Below are 20,393 nucleotides of genomic sequence, written 5' to 3'. Positions count from 1 at the left end.
AACTGTTTATTACTATAAATTAATTTAATGCTGCACTTAAAAAATCATTGACCTGACAATGTTGGAAACAGAGGCCTTAATTCATTACATTTCTCTGCACAGTATCTCATGCTGCAGTTTCTATGGAAAGTGGCCTGTGATGATTGCTTCAAAGGTGAAGATAGGGCAGTAAGTTGTGAATGCACAGATGGTGGGCAAAGACTGGCTTCTCTAGAAAGAGCCTGAAGGAGTGACAGGAGGATGCTGGATTAAATCAGATATTGATCTTACACTTGGAAATCTTTTCTTGATATATTAGGTCAGCTGAAAGTCTGGCCCAATGGTTGTTAATACACAAGGATAGTATCTCACTGACTGCCTTCAGAATCAAAAGTGTGATGTTTACTGATGATGTGAATTATATGCTCAGGATGAAAAGGCCTTTCTTCTTTTATACATACGATTTTATTGAAGTTTGAAGGCAGAAACACAATTGTTTAATTTTGCTCTTATTTTCCCAAGATAATTCCATCTCTCCCAGGGGCCTTACTTCAACTCCTGTTTTTCCTGCTCTTCCTTTGTCTGGCTATAGACAAATATTACTGACATCCCCCTCTGAGAAGGATTCGGGCTTTTAGTACTTGGCTCAGAGCTTGGTCAGCTTCAGGGACCAGCTAGAAAATCTCAGTAGATACCAGAAACCAATGGCAGCAAAAGGAGGAGGGAAGTTGCCCCTGCAACAGCAGGAGCTGGACAAGTGAAGAGCAATGGCGCCAAGTGCACAGATGAGTCCCTGTCAGAGGTTCTCCTGGCCAGAAGAGGAAGTGGGAGGAGATGATGTGCCAGCACCTTCCTCCTGGGCAGTCCATGTCCCGCTCCCGCACTCCCTGCTGTCTCCATCTGACTCCCCACAGCAGGGTTAGACATGTTTCTGCTTTGGGTACTCATAAGCAAAAAATGGTGGTGAGTTATCTTGTGGGTTTTCCTTTGATTTACCTGGTTCTGCTAATGTTATAGTTGTACCTGAATGTTCTCTTAATCACACCATGCTGTTCCATATTTAGAGATATCATTTGGCCTATTTATCAGAAGTGATTCAATCAAAGTCTCCTAACTCCTTGAAAACGTCATTTCCTAACTTGTTGAAAAGTGACTTTGATGGTTTTCTTTCAAATGGCTTTCTGGTGAAACTGCTCCATTTAAAAACAAAGCAAAACAAAAAATCATACAAAATCAATATAAAGAAAAAAAAAACACCAATAGAAAACAAAAGACAACTAGGATCATCGACTCATCTATCTCGGGAAAGAGATATAGTTTTGAAACTTCTCTTTCGGAGACGGGAAGTAAATCTAGACCACACATAACCTGAGAGCTATTGAAAATCATCTGGGATAATGACTGATTCCTGCTTCAACAGCTTAGTGATTTTTTTGACTGTTTCCTTTTAAAGTCTTGAAAAAGAAAAAGAAAGAAAAAGGAAAAAGAAAAAGGGAAAAGAAAAACAAAAAAGGAGAATGATTTATTTGGGTTGATGGAACTTTTTTCATGATAAAAAGAAAACAGTCTCAATTTTGGAAATTGAGGGGAAAAAATGAAGTTGACCCCTATTCAGAAGTGATCAAGGTATGCCTCATAATTTTGCATTCTCTTTACTGATGGTATTTCTGATTGTATTTCAGATGAATTTCAAATGTCTTTCATCTTTATACTTACAAATATAAAATTCTACTTTCCCCTCTGCAGACATCTCCTCCTACTCCTTGCCTAATCTTAAGCACTACCCATATTTTTCTACCTACATCCACATCCAAGAATAATTTGCCTATCTGATAGTGATTTTTTATTTATTATTATTTTTCCCACTCAGCTGAACCTTTCAAAAGAGAAACACAACATAGCTTGAGCCTTTAGTTCTAAACAAATTTCATTGTCTAGAATGAATTCTTTGGTGAAAAAAATGTAATGAGAAAGACTTAATGCTTCCCTTCACACATTCTCAAAGTATTTCACTGTTGCTCATTCCATAAATGCTAAGTAACATACATTCATCTTACCTGTTCCATATGCTAAGACTTCTGCCTCTGAAGTGTGGCACAGAGTGTAGTCAGCCTTCTGTGTGCATCTGTGATCTGCAAAGACTTATTTGTACTTATTTTACTTCATGCTTCTTCAGTGGTCCGATTAATACTGGTAAAGTCTTTGTGGGACTGGAATCCATGAAACTGATTTCCTGGAGTGCTATTTTGAGGATGATCTTATGACATCCAGTAATAACTTTGCCACTAAGAACAGCACTCACTTGAACTAGGTGCTGTACAAATTCAGGGTGACTCCTACGTGATTACCAGCTTTTACATACAATCAGAGATTAGATATAGCAAATATGGGAAATAGGAATGAGGAGGAGGGATGGAAGAGGTGAGTGTGAAAATATTGCAGTGACCCAGTATTACGCAGCAGTATGAATCATCAAGATATTTCTTGAAGACAGATTTGTAAAGGACAGTTAATTTTGAACCCTGTTTATATTTAATCCCTTTTATTTTTTATGTGCTTATTTTATTCTCTTTCTAACCGCCATACCAACAATCTGTAATTATCTGTCACTATAGCCTTCACAGAAAGGAGTGCATCCACATGAAGTGCTTAACATACGGAAGACTTCATCTTAGGTACCAGCCTATAAATGACAAAGAATCTCATTGAAAATTTGTAGGTAGCAAGCAAATATTTGCAGTTCCAAATGGATGAAAAAACTGTCAGAATCCAGAAAAATATCATAGATCTTAAGTTCTTTTAATTCTTTCTATAAATTCTGACTGCTGCCAAGAGGCAAGAGGAAACATCATGTTAAAAACCAAAATGTAAATATTTAATAATGAACATACTGTGTGTGTGATGTACAACACACCTTACTTCAAGGAAAAAAATTAATGTTGTATTTCTTAAAAAAATTCACTAATGCATATTTCCATGTTACATATTCCTATTTAACTACTTCCTAAAAAGGTTGCAAAATTTTCCAGAGCTCTGTAATGTTTTTTTTTGTTGTTGTTGTTTTTGATCCTACACTACAGGCTGTTTACTCTGACTTTTAAAAAGGGAAAGGAAGATCTATATCTAAAACAAATGGATAGAAAAAATTACGTTGGCTTCTGTTTTGAGTGGAAAATTGACTCATACAGAACAGATTTCTAAGTCTTCTATCATGTAAGAAGTTCCCTGTGATGAGTTTTAACTCAGTGTATGACACCCACTTTGCTAAACTTTTCCATTATTATTGTTCAAATGTGTTGTTTATTTAAAATTGATAGAATCAAACAGAACTCTGTTAGAAATCTAGACAAGACAAAATGTAGGAGGTCACACATTATATTAATACACGCTTATTATCTTAATGAACTGGCTCAGAAATTGCTTTACCAATGTGTAGTAACAGCTGTTTTGTGATGTAGCAGTACAAGTTTAAGAATGTAAAAAAAATATTGTGTAGGGAGATATAACGGGTTATATTAAGCATCCTTATACAGAAATAATTGCTTTCAGGCACATGGTACGTCTGATGAAGAAGCAACAAGCTCAAAACTAACCAAGAGTTAGAAACAAATGCTCCTGATTTAATTTAATCATACCAATCAATTAGATGACAAGAGTAAAAAAGAGGTAATTAAGACTCTAGAAGTAGAGTTGAGATTTGACAGGTATGGGGGGTGAGAGGCTGAGCCCTGGTGGAACAGCCAAGAAGAGAAGTTATTCACGGGTAAGCAATCAGACAGAACAACCTGAGAGCAATATTGTACTAGTTTATAAACCTGACATATCTTCAGGTATCTTTTTTTTTAATGAATTTAGTTGTCATCTCTCAAAGAAATTTTATGGATTTTTTAATAGCTCTGACTTAGGTTAGAGGCCATTTTTTGTTATGCATAATTGTTAATATTCTCTCCCACGTCATGTTGGTGCCACCCATATTGTTTCCCTGCATGCACAGGATGAACTATATAATGTACTGAAATGCCGATATGCTGTGCTCAGAGTTGTTGAATGCTTTCTTCTAGGAGTACAATTACTATGAAGATTTTAAGGGTAGAATGGTAAGCAATTCCAAATTTGTTCTGGAGCAGCATGGTTGCAAACCACCTTTGTCAGGCTGCAGACAGGCTTTCACAAGGACTTGAAGAAACATTGTAGACTCAGGTGAATGGTGGAAAGTGAGAAGTGGGAAAATGTATTTTGAAATACAGTCTTTCTCTAGTCTAGGCTATATAGGCCTGACCGTATATCATGAGATTTAATAAATTTTGTAGAAGTTGCACTAAGTTTTTATATTTTATTATTATGGTAGCTTGTTAGCTGATGGTTTTACACTGATTGAGGAATTTGATAAATTCATTTTGAAATAGAAGTAGTGCAGAATGATGTTGCTATAGTTATTACATTTATGATAGAAATCAAGGCTTTCTGTTCATTGGCTGAAGATGTCATCTGTAAGTCTGATTTCCAGACTTACGGTGTGTTCAGTGCCTCTAACCTGTGCCCTTGTCTTAACAAAAATATCTGCAGAGAAAAGTGAATTACTGTGTAGGTGGGTTTGACAACATGATTTGGTGGAAAATATGACTGGTTGTTCTGCTCTTTTGGCTTCTGAAGGAAAGGTGTGCTGTTGCAACTCCCTGGACAAAAAATGTGGTGGCAAATATGTTGTGAATTGGAGGTAGTCTGCACTATTTTCAAAAACTCTTTCTCTTTGAAAGACAGTAAGGAGCTTGATTTTTACAAATTCCTAATAGTAATCCTGGAGCATTAGCTAGGCCTGGATAATGACAGATTTGATGTAATTCTTTTATTTACAGCAATATTTTGGGGATTTGTACACTAATGAAAAACTTGTGAAAAGCTCTGGAGTTTACATAGCTGTAAACCATAAATTGTGCATTTGTTGACATTCAAGGTTAAAGTACTCTAGAGTTCAAGACAAATAGGCTATGTAGTTGCAGGATCACTTCCTTCAACATTAATTTGATCGCAAGGTACATCCTATTTCTTATGGCATGGAATTAGTTACAGAAACACTTCTCTTCTCCTGAACAACACCCACTCAGACTTTCTTCATAGGAGAGGTGATCCAGCCCTCTTATCATCACTGAGGCCCTCCTATAACTCCATTTCCTTCTTATGCCGGGGGTCCCAGAGCTGAATGCAGTACTCCACATGGGGTTTCACAAGAGCAAAATAGAAGGGGAGAACCACTTCCCTTGTCCTGCTGGCCACTGCTCTTTTGATGCAGCCCAGGATGCTGCTGACTTCCTGGGTTGCATGTGCACATTGCCAGCTCATGTCCACCAGTATCCCAAGTCCTTCTCCACATGATTGCTCTCCATCCATTCATCTTTGTCTGTACTGATACAGAGGGGTTGATACGGGACCTTGCACTTGGCCTTATTTAACTTCATGAAGTTTGCACAGGCCCACCTCTAAAGCCTGTCAAGGTTTCTCTGGATGGCATCATGTAAACTGGTGTGAGAGTACACTCCATCTTACTGTCTGTGCCACCAACAAAAATGTTAAATAGTGCTGGTCCCAAAAAACTTTTCTTTTGTTCCTGTTGGTAGATAAAATTCAAATAATAGAGGAGTGTTCTCCAATCCTTATCACAGATGTTGTGAAGTGAGTTGCAGTATAAGGACTATATGGACTCCTGTCCATGTGCCAAAGTTGTTATAAGCTGATTTTTGAGTTTCCATGAGTAGGTTGCAGGAGACCAGCCAGATACTCTGCTGTTGCCAAGGTGCAACATTTGCATCCTGAATATATCCTGGCTGACTGAAGGAAGATTTTAGCCTTTCACTGTTGCAGTGGCAAATGTTCATGATGATATTTGCTAGTGAGACCACTGTGACCACAACATTATGACATTTTTTCCTAGTCTGTATTTAAAATAAAGTAGACACAGATTTTCCTTTTCAACCAGTGAACCTGGTCACAGGTAGTTCATTTTAAGCCCTTTCTATCAGATACCACTTAGTTCATTTGTTTTGGGTTTTACTGAAAGCAGATGTAAACAGATAGAAAATAGCTAGTCCTTTGTAAGTCCAGAATAGCCATTAGCACAAAGGATTGAATTCAGCCTGAAATAATATATATTTGAAAGAGTTAATGAAGACTTATTAAATCATTACAGGAAACTTTAAGATGACAGAGCTATTTATCTTGCCTTTTCTAACTCATTTGACAGCAGTCAGAGTGATATTTTATTTAGTTGTAAAAAAGTAGTCTCAAGGTATTGGGATGAATAAGATTTGCTGATGAATCTCTTCTGCCATGTAAGATCATATCACTAATGTTAATAATTAAGGACCAAGATATATTCCTAGCAAAGGCTTCAGATGTAAGCAGTGGCTCTGAAAATTGGACAGCAGTATAGAAAAGAAAGTATCAAACTATTGCGTAATCATCCTAAGTTGGTATCTTTTCCTTACAGTAACCACTACTGTGCCTCACAACACATGGAAAAACAAAAGTATTAAGTAAGTGCCAAAATCCTCTATATAATAGGAAGTTTCTTTGCAGTTCTCACAGTTACAGGTTCTTCTGTGCTTTGAAGCAGGAGCATTTTGAATGGCCCTTCTGGACCTAATGCAAGTGTCTGTGATGAGGTTTTTTTTGCTCTCTGTACTGGACTTGGAAATGATTATAAACTGCAGAATTAAGTTATACATAAACTGCTCAGTTCATATATTTTCAAACCATCTCTTGATCAAACTGTAATGGCAACTTTACTGCATGTGTGAGAAATTTGCATTGCAAATTTACATAGCTGTGAGGCTATGAGCCAGACCTCCTACCTTGCCCTATTCCTCCTCATCACACATTTGGCTTGCTCTTTAGATCTAATGAAATGTGCAAAATGAGCATGATGGTTTTGCCCTTTGTTGATCTCCACATTTTCATAAGCTTGTAAGGCCTCCAGGGCAGGGATGATTTTTATCCAGCCTCTAAGCCTTTTCTAAATATGTATAATTAGGTTTGCAAAATTGCTTCTGTTTTAAACTCGCATCAGAAATTGTGAGCTGATTTCCATTCAACTTTAACAAAATATTTCAGCTTTGGCATAGAGGAAAGCATGAAAGAGCATAAGATTAAAATGAATTAGAGTATTATAAGCTACTAAAAATGACCTAAAATGAAATTTTACCTCTTGCGAGACTGATAGTTTCTGTCTTTAAATCAGTGAGTTGGCTCAGCATGTGCACAGTTTGTGTATCCTTTTAAAGATGTTTCATGAAAGCTTTTGGAAGGCTTTAAGGAGTGATTTCCAGTCAGCTTCTGATGTTCATCTTCACTTATTTCCTGGTTAGATCTCATACTTTGGAGCCTGGACGCAGCCTCCTCTTCCCTGTTGCTCTGATTGTTATGACCACTACCTTGCTGCCAGCACATCAATATTAGTAAAACTTGATAGAATGGGCTCTGCTCCATGCTGCTACTTCTCCCAGAATACTGGTTTATCTGCATGGCTAGCTGAGGAGCTTCAGATCCTCCACCTGTCTAATGTCGGTGGCTGCCTGACAAGCCTGAGATGTGTTAGTGCTCCCCTGAGTACATCAGCAGGGGAGAAGGGACAGAAATTGGTTTTTTTTGAGTAAGCGTGGCCACTTTTGGATCAGACTTGGTTCTTAGAATCATTAAGATTGAAAAAGACCTCTAAAATCATCTAGTTCAACTGTCAACCCATCCTCACCATGCCCGTTGATCATATCCCTCAGTGCCACATCTCCATGTTTCTCGAGCACCTCCAAGGATGGTGACTCTGCCACCTCCCTGGGCAACCTATTCCAATGCATTAGCACTCTTCTGGAGAAGAAAATTTTCCAAATATCCAACCTGAACCTCCCCTGGCGCAACTTAAAGCCATTACCTCTGATCACTTGTTTCCTGGGACATCAGGCTGACACTCACCTCACTACAACCTCCTTTCAGGGCCATACAGCTTATAGTACAAAACAGAGGAGCTACAGGGTCTGTTTTCACCCGTGCATATAGCATATAGCACATAGCAGCCTTTTACAACCATTTCTTCTGATCCTAAGAGTTTCACTTTTTAGAATTGGATCAGTTGTCTTCATGACTTAGAAAAAGGAAACATATTGCTTTCTGATGAACTGGCAGGCGGCTTCCCTGAAATCATAACTATGGCTTAATTGCTTTTGAAAAATGACACAATGCAATGTTATATCTTGCAAGACATTAAATGATGTGGAAAATCCATTAGAGATCCCGCTGAGATGTGGATATCACCTGAGGACCAAACAAGCAGCCCTGTGTATGTTAACTTCCAAACCTTAAGGCATGAGCTCTAAAACAATTTGCATCTATGGCATATCAGATAAAATTATACTTTTATGATAAATAAGGCAAGCTGTTGGATGAAGAGTAATTAAAAACAAAACAAAAATGTTTTGTTGCTCTTTGATCTGTTATTTGCACTAGTTGTTTAAAGTTGGAGGTAATGAGGTTGGTGTCTATGCTCAGGTAGTATAAAATGGGACCGCAGGCATGAAGAAGAGCTGCAGTGTGTGAATTTCCACCTGGTCTTTTCCCTTCTGCTACGTGTTGGTTCCTGGCAAGCATTAAGCTCCATATCTAAGGGAAACGTCAGCTGTTAAACTAGAAAGCTTTTGAACTGCAGAAAGGGATTTGGATGAAACACTGGAAAGGACAGTAAAACATGATAAAATAACCTCTCAGCAATGTGCCAGACTCCATCACAGGGCTACCAAAGCACCCCAAGGCAAAAAGTACCACTCGGAAATTTGAGGCACAATTGAGCACCACCTTGTTAAGCTGCCACGGCCATTTCTTTTCGGTCTGGATCTTGTGATCTCACAAACTGTGTACAGCAGCAGCAGTCAGTATCTGCATATGTGCAAGTACACCTGTAAGTGCGGGCTGGGTGAGGACATGAGTGCTACTAACAGCAGCTGGGTTTTTTCTTTTCTTCATGTTTGTCTGGAGAAAAGATGAAAAAGTATCTGCCAGGGTGAAGGCTGGTTAGACTAAACCTCCTCTAAGACATCCTTTACTTTGTTAGAAACTGTGCTGTGAAGGAAAATTCTGGACTGTGATTAGCGGATTTTGATTTTGAAAAACAAATGAGAGGAATAGAATGGAATCAAGATGCTGAAGTGTCAAATTGATTTTTTTTTTACTAGGACAGATACAAGAATGAGCCCAGCATTTGATGCAGAACGAACAAAATGTTTAATTTAGCAACAATTCTGCCCCGTCTACTTCATCAGCACTTGTTAATTGTGTGCCTGATTTGGCAAATACAAACATGGCATGAAGATGTTCAGAGAAAAACAGCTATTAAGATCTCAGCCTTCAGTTGGAGCTCTCTGGCTTTATTTTCTCACGTCATTAAGCCTCTCAATGAGGCTGAGCAAAGCCATTGCAGGTTAGAGACTTCAACAAGTGCATTAGCCTATTCGTTCGGAGGGTCACCCAGAAAACAATTTCTTTGCAGCTGGGAAACTGTATATGTCACACTGCATAGGGACAGTGAGCTTCAGAGTAGGTTTCAGTTTGCACTGAAGTAATAGGAATCTGTTTGATTGTCTTGGTCCCAAGCTCTGCATATTAACTTCACCGTTTAGTTTTCTTTCTTGCAGTAGCACAGGCCAGAGAAGAGGCATGAAACACACCCAGTACACATACAGGTATTTAAAACCTATGTATCAGCTATATTATTAATGGCTCATACACTTGCAGGTTCCAATTTAGCAAAGAAGTTCAGTTTTTCTTCCAGACCCCTGCCTCTCTTTCCAACACACGTTACTTTCTCTGCATTTATTTTAACTCAACAAGAATTCCTGTCAGACAGCAAAATGCTGTATTATATCCTCCCTCTCCTCTTTATCATTGGAGATATAGGAAAGTTCAGCATGTGCTCAAAATTTCTAAGAGTGACATCTGTTTCACCACCTCAGATTTTGGACAGGTTGTTTAGACATCCCAAGTTTGTCTCAGTTCTGGCAGGATGACAAATGCCAGGAAAACCAATGGGAAATGCACTTTGGAAGATTCAGGATCTGCTTGATTTGGACGAAAATTGAATGTATTTCAGAGTGCTCACATCTGTAGCTCCTGAGCAGATTGGTGAGTTAGTGTGACAGATCAGGCTTCCCGCAACTAAATCCAAAAGTTACTTGAAATTAACCAGCTATCTTTGTGTTGGTTTTCTGTTCCAATCTTATGAATTTTGTACTCTCTATAAAGTTCTACTCAGTCCTCATTCAAAAATAAAGGTTAAAAAAAATATTAAAAATCAAAACAAACAAAAGAACTTGCTTGCAGGAACTGATAAGAAAGAAAGAAAAAACAAAGATACAATCGCAGTGTTTTCAGTTTGTAGTCTTTCTCCAAGACACAATCTTGGCGCCTGGTCATGAGTTCTGTGTATGACCTTCTTCCCCATTAAAATTTAATGAAAAACAGGATGCTCGGTTATTTCTAAAAAATCCTCACTGCCTTTTTTTGCTTCTGTGCACATTGTGCAGTCATTACCTCCCGGCAAGCTCACGCTCAGCTGCTGTGATCAGCACCGCAGTGCTGCGAGGTTACTGTAATCACAGCAGTGAGCTGAATCCACAGGAAGATGTGGGGCACAGGGACAAAGACCAGAACCAGAGCTTGAAACAGAAAAGACCAAAGCAGTTTTAAAGATCTTGTTATCCTTGGTATCCTGAGGACAAAAAGAAAGCCATCCAGCTTTGACAGGCTGACTGCTGGGGAGTCAGGAATCCAGCAAGGCAGATATGGAGGGAGACTACGTAAATGCATCGGATACAAGCAGGAACATGCTGTGGAAAGTACTGATGAGTAACAGCATACCAGGCTGATGCTTTTCTTTCCTCCAGCAAATTTGTAACAGGGATGCCTACTGGTGAACAGAGTTGCTGACTGGTTTTCTGAGGGCCACTTTGGAAGTCACGTGGTGTGCTTGGTCCTTCATATAGGCTCTCAGCAGAAGCCATGTGTTTAACTGTTCCTCATTTATGTTGTGATGATGGCATAACCCAAATTCCCCAGTGAGTGGGTACTTCCTCTTCTCAAATTTATTACGATAGTATGGCTTCTCTGCCCCTGGGTTGGTTCTGTGGTGTAGGCTTTCTGGGTTTTTAGCCTGGTTCCACTTTAACTCCATGAAAACAACCTCAAAGATAAGAAGAACCAACTTTTAAAGATGAGACACTGCCTTTAATAAGGCAAAAGATCCCTCAGTGATATTTCCTTTTGGGAGACTTGTCACATAGATCACAATCAATTAGCCATGAAAAGAAACATTCCAAGCCCTTAAATAACGGCAGTGTTTTGACTTGAAGAGCAGAAGAGATCAACGCTGCTCTGTATTTACTGACAGTGAATTTATTATTCACAACTTTCTCTAGAGATCGTAAAACAGATGTTTAGCCACAAGTATCAGAAATAATCATTCTCTGAAATTAACAAGTGCATCTTTTGCAGGGATAGGTAAAAGCAATACAGATTTTTGTCCACTACGTATCTTATTCCTGCACGTATTTTATTCCTGGCATTTAAATTGTTTCAGTGAGTGGCAAGGAGGCTGGCAGAGGACAGCAACCGCATCAGGCTTTTGTCTTGGTGTCATAATCATAGAATGGATTACGTTGGAAGAGACCTTAAAGATATTCTAGTTCCAACCCCTCTCTGTGGGTTGATTGTCCCCTGATCAGGCTGCTCAGGACTCCAGTCTCAGCATGGCCTTGATCACCTTCAGTGAAGGGGCATCAGCTTCTCGGGGCAGCCTGTACTAGTGCCTCACTGCCCTCTGGCTAAAGAATTTCCTCCTAACATCTAACCTAAATCTTCCCTCTTCTGGTTTACAGCCATTTCCCCTTGTCCTATCATTATCTGCCATGTAAAAAGTCAGTCTCCTTCCTGTTTGTAAGCTCTCTTTAAGTATGGGAAAGGCCACAGTGGGGTCTCCCTGGAGCCTTCTCTTCTCCAGTCTGAAAAACCCCAGCTCTTACAGCCTTTCTTCACTGGAGAGGTACTCTGATTATCTTTGTGTCCTCCTCTGGACCTACTCCAGAGGCTCTGGGAGATTCAGTAGGAGTGAAAAAAAAAGATGGCTGTAACAGCCTATCAGTCCTCTCTTCCTTATGTTCCAATTTCTGAAGATTTGTGGTATATCCCCAACATACCTACTCTTCAAGCCTCTTTAGGGCTGTTTTTTTTTTTTTTTTTTTTTTCCATTTTTTATTCTTAAGACAGAAGTAATTTCCACTTGTTTGCATATGAGGGCTTTCTGACTGATCTGCTTGGCAATCACCTGTTTCTAATCCTTCTTGATTTACACAGTGCTTTTGGCAATTTCCCAGCTTTACTCTACCGTACTGCAAAGAGTACACTTAGCACAGGCTCTAGCTGTTAGTTTCTGAGAGGGAGGTCAGTGATTACTTCTGCCTCACAGCCACAACAAAAGCAGAATGCTTTATGAAATGCTAAGTGATGCTGTGTTCTCCAAGTAAAGCCTTAGTTTCTTGTACACTCTTGAAAAGCAACAACTGAGCACAGGAAAGCAAACTCATTTTTGCATTCCTACTCTTTTTATGGAGCCTAACAAAGTCATTCAAATGTTTGTATTTCTGTCTTCTGTTAAAGTTGTTTTTTGTTGTTTTTTTTTCCATAAACAGATGGAAAATCATATACAGGCAGGCTCGGAAAGAGGGTACAAGAGACAGTAAAAGAAAATAGTGCCATGCTCATGTTAAAGAATTGCTGTCTATATTATCAAACACACACAAAAGCTATATGCTTTCAGTGAGAATAGACTGTATTTCAAACAAAATTATATATTTCAGAGAGAACGTAAAGGGTTATATTTTCCTGATAATATATGCATTTCCTCCAAAATAGCCTTCATGCAGGCAGGTCAGTAGAAAGAACCCAGTGGACCTGTGCTATCCAAATTCCCCCAGTAGAGGGAGTTAATCAGGAGTCAAAATATCAGTGTAAGTCAGAAAGCAGATAGAGTACGGGACAGACCAAATGAGCCCTTGATATCATGCCAGGGAAGTCTCTGCATTCAACTTCTGGAGAGTATTTTCACTTCATTTTCTTCTTTTTCTTGGTGTTTCCCGACCCTTTGAAAATAAGGTCCTATCTGAAAATACTAGCCCTATCACCTTTCCCTAACAAAATTAAGAACTGCAACTTCAATCTTTAATCAGTCCTACCTGAAAATACTAGCCCTATCACCTTTCCCTAACAATATTAAGAACTGCAACTTTAATCTTTTGGATCCTGCAAATATAAAAGATACTTCCAGAAAGTATGCGAAATGTGAATATTAAATATATATATATATTCAATTCCTTCATGCAATGTGTTCTGCTCTTAAAAACCATGTGAGGTTTAGATATGTTTGCAGATACATCTCCACAGGTGATGCATCCAGTGTGTGAAGTGAGCTAGTCTGCACTGGCATATGATGGTGGCTTTTGAGAGAGGCTTTCCAGCATTTTCCAAGGAGTAAATGGAGAAGGAAAGAGTGTAGGAGGATGTCATCTTCTGAGAGTTTGTACCCACACATCTAAGTTTCAACACTACAAGCATGCACTCAAAGAGGATTCAGAGGTCTTGTAATTTCAGCGTCATACCCCAAATCATTCAGTACCTTAAGTCAAAGATGTGTTTTAGGCATACAAAGCCTACTTGTGTTCAAGCCAACATTAGCAGGATTTGCACTCTGGAGCAAAATCAGCTTTTAGTACAGAAATAGGCTAAAGCAATATGGAGCCTTTTGTACCCATGTAAGTGGATGAGCTCCAGGTGGTTCTCTCAGGCTGCATTTTCAGCTCTTACAAGCCCTCAAACCCTTGATTCGTCTTTCTAGTACACTGCTGCTAAGTACAAATCCCAGTATGAACCAGAGCAAAAAGCCTCAAAACTATACTGTCGTTGTGGTAACATCTTCAATAAGCTTTGTCTCTCTGTTACACAAGCAGAGAGGTTGTTATGGGATCTGCAAAGGCAAGAAAAAAGGTAAGAAGTGTGATGATAACACCAAGGAAGGGTTGGAGGAGGCATTCTTTGTCAAGCATTCCCAATTAGAGTCAGAATGACATTAAACAAGTCACTCAATGTGAGCCACGCAGAGCAGCATCAGCAGCAGAAGACTGAGGGGAAAAAAGAGTAATAGGCCTTGCCATGCATTGTAGAACAGGGGATTGCACATTGATATAGGCTACTCAAGGCACATATTCATGGCTGTCATGTGTCCTGAGTCTTTCTTCTGGGAAGCACAGATGTACAGGAGGATTCAAGATGCAGGATTTTTTTGTTTGTTTGTTTTGGTGGGTTTTTGTTGTTGTTGTTGTTGTTGTTTTTGTTTTGTTTTTGTTTTTAACAGTATTTGTAATTTAAATGTGATGTTACAGTGACGTTTGAATTTCCTTTGAAATTCAACAATTGAAAATTGAAATTCAAGTGCCTTTCAGTTTGAAAGGCAGAACTTTCCCATTTTCCACCATGAATAGATATGCAAAGTCTCCATTATTTTCAAACCTCTAATCCTGGCTGTGGTCAGAGAAGGTAGATACACACTGGTGGGCACTGACAGTGCTTTGGCAAGACAGCAGAGCAGCACGGGCTGGTAACAATTCACCAGGGCACAACTTATTTTTTTTATTTTTAAATACAGTATCATTTCTGATGTTCAAAATAGCTTGTTTTGCCTTCATATTAAATTCTTCCACAATGTGTTATCAGGAATCAGCAGCACTGACAGTCTAAAGATATAAAATAAAGTAAAATCTATGGGGAGAAATAATCTTATATCCAGTAACATACTTTGAAGAAGTAGTTACTCTTTAAAGCCCATGTTTTCCCCAGGAAAATTCAAAACCTAATATAGCTTGAGAGCATTTGCTAAGTGTTTAAATTGTTTTCCTGAATGAAATAATCAGTTTGAGGGAAATGGTGGTTCTTTTGGAGCACATAGGGATATTAGTGACGGAAGGAGTGACGCAAATCAGCACATGAGGCAGCAAGGTATTATTTTAGTATAGTAATTATGGCCACATAAGCGAGGTCTTCACTGAAGTGTTCACTATCACTGAACAAGATATTCTGTTTTGTAGTGCTGTTAATTGAGTTCTTGTCCTTGTTGCTGTGACTCCCCAAGTTAGCTGGGCTAAAGCTAGAACAAGAGTGCTTGCTTGAGCTGTTACCTGAATTATAATAAGAACAAGCTGTGGGCAACAAATACTGCACAGGCCAACTTTCTTCTCCTCTTCCTTTCTTCAGCACCCTGTGAGTTCATCTCCACATTACTGCTCTCTTATTTTCTAGAAGCCTTCAAATAGAGAATACTATTTATCTGAGTCTCCAGAGTTCTTCTCCTCTCTTCTGATTGTTAGGGCTTCTCCACAGCATTGTGCTTGACAACCAGTTAAGAAAATGCATTAAAAATGTGCCGATTCATCTGAAGTAATAGGATGTTAGAAACAAGTGAAAGATGAATTAAACCAGTAAAACAAGTACTTCACTCTAGTTTCACAGATTCTAATAAAAATATTTTTTTTTTCAGAACTGCAGCTTCAAGACCCCATACTGCTGAGCAGGGGTCAATATCACAAACAGGAGGATGGAAGGTATTCCAGCAAAGTTTCACCAAATAGAACTGGGGACTCCTGGAGGTGGCTATTAGGCAAGGAAGGATAATAAAGGTTAACAGTTCCCAGACCCCAGCTATACACTGCGGATTCTCAATCATATTACTGCTGATGTACACTCCTTCTGTACCACTTTAAGGGTTATATTTTAAAGGTAATGTTCTAGAATGCTGTGGTAAATATATATGAGGAAAAATGCAACCATTTATGTAATAAACTCAAGGCAGGTTTTGAAGGAGGTTGAAGCAAGAGTATGAAATAATAAAACACTTAGAGACTTATTCTTTGATGCTTTGCCCTTGTGAGGGAATTGCCTGTTCTGCAAGTGTATAATAAAACAGAAGTAGCCGGGACTGTGTGAGGTAAAATGCATAAAAGGGAGAACAGCTTGTAAAGGAAATAAATCTTGGCGCTTTACTGAAGACCATTTAAATGTTTATTATGTATTTATTTATTAAAGATTGCCAAAGTCTGCTGAGAGTGGGGTATAATAAGCATCTCCAGATGCTCCTTACTAGAGCAACTCCAAACATATAACAACTTCTGATAAATCCTAAAAACAATTTAAGGCGGGCTGTAATGAACTCAGGTCTTAGAAGAGGTGACCACAGTAAGAAATAGACAACATACACATTTCTATGAAAAGGGTAGTAGTAAATGCAACAGTGTTTCTCACATGAAATTAACTAAAACAGTATATCCTTCTAGTACTTTTTATAAAGGTACATGCTACAAGGCTGACTGTGAGGAAAACATAATACAGTTGGCATCCCTCTCTGCTGTGCTAAGGGCTGAATCACTCTTGTACCCTGGTTTTAAGTCTAGATGGCTGTTATGAATCCAAAGCTGTCTGATGTGCTTGTATTTGAAAAGTTGATGAAATCCGGTCTTCAGAAAACAAAGGGAGAGTGCTCTTTTAAAACTGCTTTGGCTTTTTCTCAGTATTGCCGCATTTAATTTAATGTTGTTTCTATGCTGAAGACGTTCTCCTCAACCTGATTTTTACGGCAGCAGTAGTGCTGTTGTCACTGTTATGATCAAGGGATATAAACAGGACAAGAAGAGGTCACAACTCATATTAGGCCTGCTTTCAGGCAGTTCTTCTTCGGGAAGAAGAAACAGAGGAAGCCATTCTCAAATGTAAATGCAAAGTGCTCACATCACCTGAAAACTTACGTGTGAGAAAGATGCTGGCAGAAGGAGAGATGAGGAACTGGTGCTTCAGCGCCTACAATTCCCTCCATGCTCTATCTGTGGTTAAGAGTGGGCCAACAGACTCTCCACCAAGAAAATTCAAACATAACCCAACCTGCTTGCTACAAGCTACATGGATGAACCTAGCCCTTATTGCTGCCTTTAAAACCTGGTTCAAGTACAGCCAGTAATGGCAGTGCAGATGTAGCCAGCAAGACTCACAGCAGGGAAGAAATAGAACTTAGGCAACCTTAGTGCCAGAGCACTGCAGTAATGTTTTTCATCTTCTGATTACTACAATCACTTTAAACAGTCAAATGAATGACCAAGCAGTCAGAGGCAGACAAAATTTAAACAACTGTAGCAAGGCCATGACAAGAATGTCTCTGTAGCTATCAGTGCTCTTCAAAAAATAGCATATACACAACTTAGTTTTCCCATATATTATCCATGCTTATTAACGTGATACATACTAAGACATCAACATATCTAGAGTAGACATGACTGAGAGAGTCTTGTGTCATGACACAGACTTGAAATGGCTTAAAAGTAGTTAGATATGAAGAAAAATAGAAATTCCAATATAAAGAACTAAGTGATTATTAGATACACTTGGAGCTGAGAAAAAGGTGAACCTGAGTCATTAGAAAAAAAACAAAAACAAAAACAAATGCGCTGTTTTTATGTGAACTCTCTTGAAGTTCTTCACGTGGAAAAAATATTTTTCCTAAAGAAAATTGATTTTCTGTCTCACTAATGTTTCAATTTTATTCTTACCAGTCAAGGAGAGTTTTTCCTTTGGTAAAAAGGTCTCTGGGTTTCCAGTGTAATAAAGTATCATTAAAAAAGCCTGAATTTCAGAAAAAAAATGATAAGCAGGATGCGTCTATTTTACACTAAGTATCAGGGAAGAAATACCATGACAGCTTAGTTTTCCTGAGAGCATTTTACAAAATAACTCTCCAATCTAATCTCAGCTTTATACCACCTATTATCATAGCTTCAACCATGTGTGGCAATGACTACCTGGGTTCTACTTTAGCTGGAAATGGTGAAGAAGAAGTAAGAACTTCAGCTAACAAAACATGACGAGAATGCAAAGGCAGGTAGTTTTCTGACTACCATTTCAGTCTACTCCAAATACTGCTAAATACTGCTAAGAATGTATGTTGGGGCAGCCATCTTTACTGCAGTGGAATTAGATGATGCAGAGGATCTGAGCATGGTTGCTTGGCAAAGTATTTTGGAGGAAGATGAATTTGCTTGTATATTATTACTGGTAATTACCTTTAATCTTAGTTTAAATTATGTATTACCAGAGCTACTCCACTGATGTCATTGGAGTTACTCCAATTTTACAATGTAATGCTATATAGCAGAAAAGAGATCTGGCTGTCTGCATTCTTCTTCAGCTAGCATGTTATGTGATCAGTCCCAGGTGTTGTCCGTGATGAGGTGTTGTCCAGTACAAAAATAAAAAAAAGAAAAAACTAATGCCTTTAATAGCCAAAGTACAAGGCTTTGCTAGTGGTTATCAATATGAAAAAAGTTAATTGACACAAAATGCCGTGTTTTATGTGGCTCTGAGAATGTGTGTGGTAGCAGGGTTCTGTGGATGCATCTAGATTAGTAATTTATATCTCAAGAGGAGTTTATTTTGGTGCAAATTTGGCATGCATCTGTAGTTGGAATTCAGCAGTGTACATCTGAAAACTGAGCTGGATGCCTTTTCCCTTCTGATGGAGCCAGGGCTGAAGATGGCTGATGGAAAGGTACTTCTGAGTCTATCCTTGATACACTGTGCAGTCATGTCTGTCTGTGTGAGAGGTGTTAACCCTGAAGAAGCAACTGGATCAAACTTCACTGCTTCTTCAAACAGAAGGTGAACATATTGTCTTTCAACCACACAAGCAGCACCAAACTTATCCCCGCTCCTTCCACCTTTGAGCCACTCTAGTAAGTAATGTGATTATCCCCATGCATAAATTCTGATAACACGTGAGAATATCACATGCAGGTAAAACTTATATGAGCCAGCTTTTCTCTTCTGACAGTTTGAAGATTATATTTAGAGTGTTTAGTGTGTTTAGCACGTTCAAAGTCTCTGGAATGTTTAGTGTTGTTGATAAAGGGTGCACCTTGCCCAAATTTGTGTTTTTATTATCTCCAAGAATGGGATTCTCCTTTTTCTTTTCACTATTATTTTTCTTCAATTACTTAAGGAAAGAATGTTGAAGTATGTCTTGTGTCCCATAATTCATAAGAAATCTCATACACTGGTCCTGAGTCAGCATTTGTCTTAATGGATTTTGTACTGAGGTATTGGAAGGATTTAACCAAAGCCTGTAGTTTGACCTACATATTTAACATCTCTCTTTTGGACAGTATTAATTTGCATTCATATTTTCTTTCTTTTTGCTACTTGTATCTAACTTTGTTTTTACTGTATAAACTGGAATTAACAGTGATTAATACTTTAAATCAAATATGGTTTGTTTTCTGTTGGCCATGGCCATCTCTAAGAACAAATTTAAACTGCAGAGGGAATTCAGCTATTCATATCACGTTTGCTTCCACAAGCAAAACTTGCCAAACTAAAGAACTCAGAGTTGAGCCATATGGTTTTGATAAAACATGGTGACTTGAAATTTATTTTCACTTTGCAAAACAACAACGAGTGCCAAAATACTGTATGTGAAAAATTCAGCATCCGGAAAAATGTCCAGTATATGTCCACTTGTCACACTGGTTGGGCTCGGCATTTCTACAGCTCAAGATGATCCTTTGCAGTGTTAGTAGTGAGAAAAGAGAAACTTGTAGAATAAAAGTTCAAAGTGAAAAATATGAGTGTAGGTAATCATTTCTGGGGATCTGATCATAAGACTTTCTGAAGAGTTCCCAAAAAGCAGTTTGAAAACTTTTTGAAATGAACTGCCTCTTCTTGAGTGCCTCAAATTATTGGTTTGTTTTAAAGAACTGAACCAGTAAATAGCCCATCAATGAACTACAGTGAAATCCAATAAAAGACATGACATGGTACTCACAGTAGGTAGCTATAATGAGTATGAAAGGGAACTATGTGCATGACATGGCTCCTAGTGCGAGGCATGCAGTATTATGGACTGTTTGAGATGCTGCACTGTCCTTTGTGTTCTGGTGCTGAAATTTGATTTAAAGCCTTCCGTTTCAAATTTCTGAATTATAAGCTTCTCTAGGACTTCGTATTTTAAATTTACTGTGCTTTAATGCTGTCCTGATTTGCATACAGACTTTGAAATATCTCTTTATGGCAAGGGAAATACAACTATTTTTGTCTGTTCAGATTTAAGACTGCTTGTGGCTCAGACTCCTTCCTACCATATAATCAGAAAACATAATCGCCCAGCGTGACTCTAAAACAGTTATTTTGTGAGGCAAGATGAAATCCTGGAATTCATCCTTGTTGTGTCTGCCTCTTACAAGGGTTGGAATTCTTTGCTTTGTTTACAGTCATTCTACTTGCATAGCACTTAGAAT

General features: G+C 38.5%; 1 long non-coding RNA gene across 1 annotated transcript in view; it reads left to right on the top strand.

Moving 5' to 3' along the window:
- The window catches only part of LOC121113204, a 48,030-nt gene extending 28,311 nt beyond the window's left edge, over positions 1 to 19,719 (top strand). The window contains exon 3 of the long non-coding RNA XR_006939042.1: positions 15,599 to 19,719. This is a non-coding gene — a long non-coding RNA (uncharacterized LOC121113204). The remainder of the gene's footprint in view (positions 1 to 15,598) is intronic.
- The last annotated feature ends 674 nt before the right edge of the window (positions 19,720 to 20,393 follow it).

This window comes from Gallus gallus, chromosome 4 (assembly GCF_016699485.2).
Source record: "Gallus gallus isolate bGalGal1 chromosome 4, bGalGal1.mat.broiler.GRCg7b, whole genome shotgun sequence".
NCBI lineage: Eukaryota > Metazoa > Chordata > Aves > Galliformes > Phasianidae > Gallus > Gallus gallus.
This window is presented reverse-complemented; position numbering and strand designations above follow the sequence as displayed.